This window comes from Mustela erminea, chromosome 4 (genome assembly GCF_009829155.1).
Source record: "Mustela erminea isolate mMusErm1 chromosome 4, mMusErm1.Pri, whole genome shotgun sequence".
NCBI classification, from domain to species: Eukaryota; Metazoa; Chordata; class Mammalia; order Carnivora; family Mustelidae; genus Mustela; species Mustela erminea.
The window spans coordinates 148,724,023-148,729,660 of NC_045617.1; the positions used below are offsets into that span (position 1 = coordinate 148,724,023).

A 5,638-nucleotide genomic window follows, 5' to 3' on the forward strand; every position below is an offset into this window, starting at 1 on the left:
GAGGAAATCTCCGGGAATTGGGTTTCAGCCCCTGTGTCCACAAACGTGGCCGAAAGTGTTGTGGGACCCAGAGTTGTGAAAATATAAACGGAGAATTATCCTCATTGTGAATACTGGTTTTTCATTTTATTTTTTAGGGAGCATTTTATTAATCGTTTCATGGCTATCCTTTTTTGTTGCTTCAAGTATCTTCTGGAAAGCTACTTTGTGTCATAGAATTCTGGGCCGATCTCACACTGATTATTTTCTTCCTACTTCCGGAAACACAGCGACTTGGTAGGAATCAAGTCAAGCTTGGCGGAGCCCCTTTGGGCTGCTATAAGAGAACACGCGATAGATGTGATGGCTTAGGGACAAAGCTAGTGATTTCTCATGGTTCTGGAAACCGGGAAGTGTGAGATCAAGGCATCGGAAAATCAGGTGTCTGGTGAGACCTCGCTCCCTGGTTCCTACTCAGCTGTCTTCTCTCTGGGGCCCCACGTGACAGAAGAAATACTGGTGTTTTTAATGCTAAATGTCAGAGTGATGCGCTCTGGCCCAAGTCCTGCTCAGACCCTGCTCAGACCTCGGACCCCTGAGCTGCCCCTGCCTCTCACTGTTTCTCTCAGGGCCCTTCACACCCCCACCTCTGCCTTTGTCTCTGAGTCTTGTCCCTTCTCTGGATGTCGTCATTTCTGTCTCTCTGTGTCCCAGTCTGTCTGTCTTCACTTCCTCTCTGACAGTCTCCACTGCAGTCGGCTTTTGTCTCCCATCCTTGGTCTCTGGGTCACCTGAGTCACTTTCTACCTCATCCTGTATCTCTGCTCTGTTTCCCTCCACCTCAGACTTGTCCTGTCTCTCCTTTGCTGCTTCTCGGTCTCTGTCTCCCTGAGACAATCTCCTTTTGTGTCTCTGATATTCCTCCTCTCTGTTTCTCTTCTTGCCATTTAATCTTTGTCCTTCTCTCTCTCTTTCAGCCTTCCTTCCTAAGCCTTCACTCACCATCACTTCCCACCACCTGATGCCACTTTGGCATCCTGATAGGGATGCCCCGGGTTTGGGGAGGGCAGGAAGGAGCAAGTCAGGGAGACAGCATCTCCGGGGAGCTGCGAAGGGCAGAAGTAAAGACAGGTCCGGACAAGGCAGGGGGTAAGAGAGGCTACAGCCCACTCTCCTGCGAGGAAGTCCCTCCTTGTCTATCTTGACTTCAAACCCCAAGGACGAGCTCTTTCTTCCCTCGCCTAGAGCTAACCCAGCCCTGTTCAGCAGGTGCTACCCTGTACCACTTACTGACCTGGAACCATAGCCCGTTGTGCTGGGGTCTAGCCTCAGTGCCTCCCTTTACATGTTCAGCACGTGCACCGCAGTCTGACACATCGTGGGTGCTCAGCACCTGTTGGGAAATGAAAGGATGGGTCTACGCTCAGCTAGTCACACACTTCTGGTTTTCCTTCCACTCGGCTGGATACAGCTTCCCTCCATCTCCTTTGAGAACTTCCTTGCAACTTGACATCCGAATGCATTTGGGTTTGGGGTGAGGCTCTGTTCTCAAGCATTCTTGGCACTCCTTGTGGGGGGGGGCCTGTGGCGCTGGGCTGACCTATGCAGTATACATTGTGGGGGTGCCTCGTGGCTCTGGGGTGGCCAGAGTCCCCAGAATGGCTGCTGGTGACTGGGCAGCCCACTGTTTTCTCTCAAGATGGTTCTGCAAATAACAGTACTGTCTCTATTACAAAAGGATGGAAAATTCTGAGCTGTTCTCCCTCCCTGGCCTTCTTGTCCCATACTTGGCCCCTCGTATCTGTTCTTTTCCTGGCAACCACAGTGATGCTTTCAAAAGGTCAGTCAGGTCATGATACCTCTCTGTATAAAATGCTCAGATCGCTTCCTGCTACAACCAGAATAAAGTCCGAATTCCTTCCCATGGCTACAGGGCCCTGCATACTTTGGCTTTGGAAGTCTTTGAACTCATTTCCTAGCACTCTCCGTGCTGCAGGCCAACCACATGGCCTCTTTGGTTACTTAAAATCTAGGGCCAATTCCTATCTCAAGCCCTCGCATTAGTTGTTCCCTTTGCCCAGAAGTTGTTCCCTTTAATGACCTTTAAATGACTGTTTCCTTAACATTCAGGCTGAACTCCAATGTCACCTCCTCCAGGAGGCCTTTTCCTGACTGCTCCCAGGTCCCAGTCACTCCCTATCACGTTACTATTTTATGTACTTCCCAGCCACAAATGCTATTTTCAGAATTGAATTTTAATGAAGGTAAACAGTTTTGAGGGATGTAGAAGCATTATGTTCTGAAGACCCCTGGTTTGTTGCAGGCAAATTCCGTCCTTAAACATGAACAAGTGGGGAATCTTTCTTGAGTGATCTGCTTTGGAGGTTTCTGCTCAGGTGCAGATGCAGTCATAACCGTATCCTGAAGCGAGAGGTCCAGGGGCCTTGGGAAGATGTCCTGTCCAGGCACCCTCTCTAGACCGTACTGTCAACAGGACACAAACCTCTCATATCGAATCTAGAGAAGAACAAAGGTGGACGACTAGTACTACCTGATCAAAAGATTTCCCATAAAAAAAAAAGATTTCCCATAAAGCTCCAATAATTAAGACACTGAGGTTTGGGCATTACATATAGACAGATCTACCGGGCAGGACCGAGTTCAGAAGTAGACACACACACACACACACACACACACACACACACACGGTCAATTAGTTTTCTACAAAGATGCCAGTGCTCATCATGGATAAGAACAGTCTTTAAAACAAGTGATTCTGGAACAGTTGGATAAATTATAGACCTTCTTTCAATCTCTTTTGCAAATTCCTTTGCAACTCATCATCTGAATGGGCCTGGGTTTGGTGCTAGGCTCCTTTCTCTCAGCCTTCTCTGAGCTCCAGAGCTGGGGGGAGAAATGCAATCTCACCCCTACGGTGCCATCCTCAAAAATTAATACAGGTGGATCATAGGTCTAAATGTAAAATCCAAACTAAGAAATATCTAGGAAAAAATAGAAAAATTATTTATGACCTTGTAGTAGGCAAGTACTTCTTAGGGGAGAAAAGAATAGAGTGAGACACACAAAAAGGGATAAACTGACATTATCAAAATGAAAACTTCTCATTAAAAAATTATCATTAAAAAACATTAAAAGGAGAAAGACTGAAGGAAAACGTGCACTACATACATTTGGCAAAGGATCTGTGTCCAGATTAAAGAATTCCTGGAAATCAATTTTTTAAAAAGAAAAGCCAGTAACAGGAGCGCCTGGGTGGCTCAATGGGTTAAAACCTCTGCCTTTGGCTCAGGTCATGATCCCAGGATCCTGGGATCAAGCTCCGAATCAGGCTTTCTGCAGGGAGCCTGCTTCCTCCTCTCTCTCTGTCTGCCTGCCTCTCTGCCTACTTGTGATCTCTCTCTGTCAAATAAAATAAATAAAATCTTTAAAAAAGAAAGAAAGAAAAGAAAAGCCAGTAACAAACGGTTAGGACAGAAAGCACCGCTGGGCGCCTTTCGTCAGAATCTTTTCGGGTCAGAATTGGGATTTGAGAAAGATGCGCAAGAGGAGGTTTCGTTCATTTACAGCAAATGTTAAACTCCTCTCCTTTTTCCCACCCAGGGTGGGGGAGCGTGAACTAGGAAGACGGTGGGGATTGATTTCTGTAATGTTCATCCTTCGTGGGTTTTGTTTTGGCCCTTTCCCCCGCCCCTTGCCCTCCTTCCTCCTCACGCGTCCCCTTCCCGCCCTCACCCCCGCCCCCGGATTTGAAGAAACCGCGAGGCCCTCGGTTTTAGTTTACATCATCCGGGTAGGGTGAATCCCTGCGGCCGGTGGTCGGTTAGTTCCGCTGGTTAGAGCGTGGCGCTCGTAACGCCAAGGTCGCGGGTTCGAGGCCCATTCCCATTTTCTGCGCGCAGTTCCCAGGTACCAACCCAGAGACCACCACTGCTGAACCGAAATACTTGTGAGCGCTGTTTTGACCTAACCTCTTGTTCTTGTTTTGTTTTGTTATGTGTTGTGTGTGTGTGTGTCTGTTTAAGTAACATACGAATGCTAAAATGGAGAGTATTTTTTAAAAGGAAATTGAGTAAAGTAGGGCAGGTACAGGTAAGGGGAGTAGGAAGAGTTGGAGAATTTCCTATTTCATGTCGGAGGGAAAAAACTGACATGGTTCTGCCTTCTATTACACTCTCAGCAAGAACAAAGAACGCACTTTATCATCGGCCGGTTAGCTCAGTTGGTTAGAGCGTGGTGCTAATAACGCCAAGGTCGCGGGTTCGATCCCCGTACGGGCCACTTTTTCTTTATTCAGATGTTTTTGCCTTTAGATGCTTAATATCTGAAAAAGTCGCCTCTTAACGTTGAATGTGAAATGCTCTAACCTTAATTGCCTTTCTTTAGATGCTTAATCTCTGAAAAAGTCGCCGCTTAACGTTGAATGTGAAATGCTCTAACCGTTTGCATCATTGAAGGCGAGAATGTGCACAGCGGGAGGCCTTGGGAGACTTGAGAAGGGGGGGTGGGGATAACCTCCATCATGTTCAAACAAAGCACTTTCTGCCTGAACTGTGAGCATTAAAGGAGCTGCGAAAGAAAATTATGCATGATTTAACGTTTGTTTTTAAAACTCTCCACTCTTTAGAATGCAATAATTAGCTGTTATTTTGTGTCTGGTAGATGCTGGAGACATATTGTTATGTGAAAAAAGCAGAATCCAAAACAGTTTGTGTAAGATTCTGATTCTTCTATTTTAAAATCAGCTTTATTATGAGATGATTTACATACAATAAAATGCACCCGATTTAAGCATAGAACTTGACATATTTATACACACAAGTAACAAACACCGCAAAGTAGAGACCATTTCCATGATCCCCAAAAGCTCCCTGTGCTCTGTGGTAATGAGAGTAATGCCCTCCCCGAAAGATGACCACGATCCTAACCTTTGAGGTCTACAAATACCCTAGTTTTCATGGCAAAAGGGACTTTGTGCATGCAGTTAAGGATCTTAAAAGGAAGTGATTACCCTGAATTATCTGGATTGGGTCCGATGTAATCACAAGGGTCTGTGAGAAGAGTCAGGGTCATAGAAGGAGACGTGACCCTGAAGCAGACCTTGGAGAGACGCAGGACTGACTGCTGGCCAAAGAATCCCAGTGGAGTCTACAAGTTGGACAAAGTAAGGAAACAAATTTCCCTCTAGAGCTTCTGGAGGGAAATTTGTTTCCTGCTTTGTTCTGGGAGGAACGCAGGGCTGCCGACCCATTTTGGACTGACTTCCAAGACTTTAAGGTAGTAAGTTTATCTCGTTATAAGCCACTGAATTAGTCGTGATTTGTTACAACTGCACTAGGAAACTAATGCATACCCTTTCTGGTGAGTTATACCTTCATCCCAGCCCCAGGCAACTGCAGATCTTCTTCCTGTTGTTTAGGTTCTGCCTTTTCTGGAATTTCTGATAAATCATGGATGATATAGACTTGTGTTCCTGGCTTCTTGGACGCAGCACAATACTTCTGAGATTCATTCATGTATCAGTGGCTTTATTCCGTTTTATTGCGGAGTCCTCCTCCATTGTAGGGATGTATCACCATTTGCTTTCTACTCGCAGTCAATGGACATTTTCACTGTTTTCGGTTCTAGCTATTATGAAGAG

At 46.1% G+C, this 5,638-nt stretch overlaps 1 non-coding gene across 1 annotated transcript; it reads left to right on the plus strand.

The window, feature by feature from the left end:
• The first annotated feature begins 4,204 nt into the window (after window positions 1-4,204).
• Window positions 4,205-4,278, plus strand: TRNAI-AAU. The gene has a single exon. It is a non-coding gene; the product is annotated as a tRNA-Ile (tRNA).
• The last annotated feature ends 1,360 nt before the right edge of the window (window positions 4,279-5,638 follow it).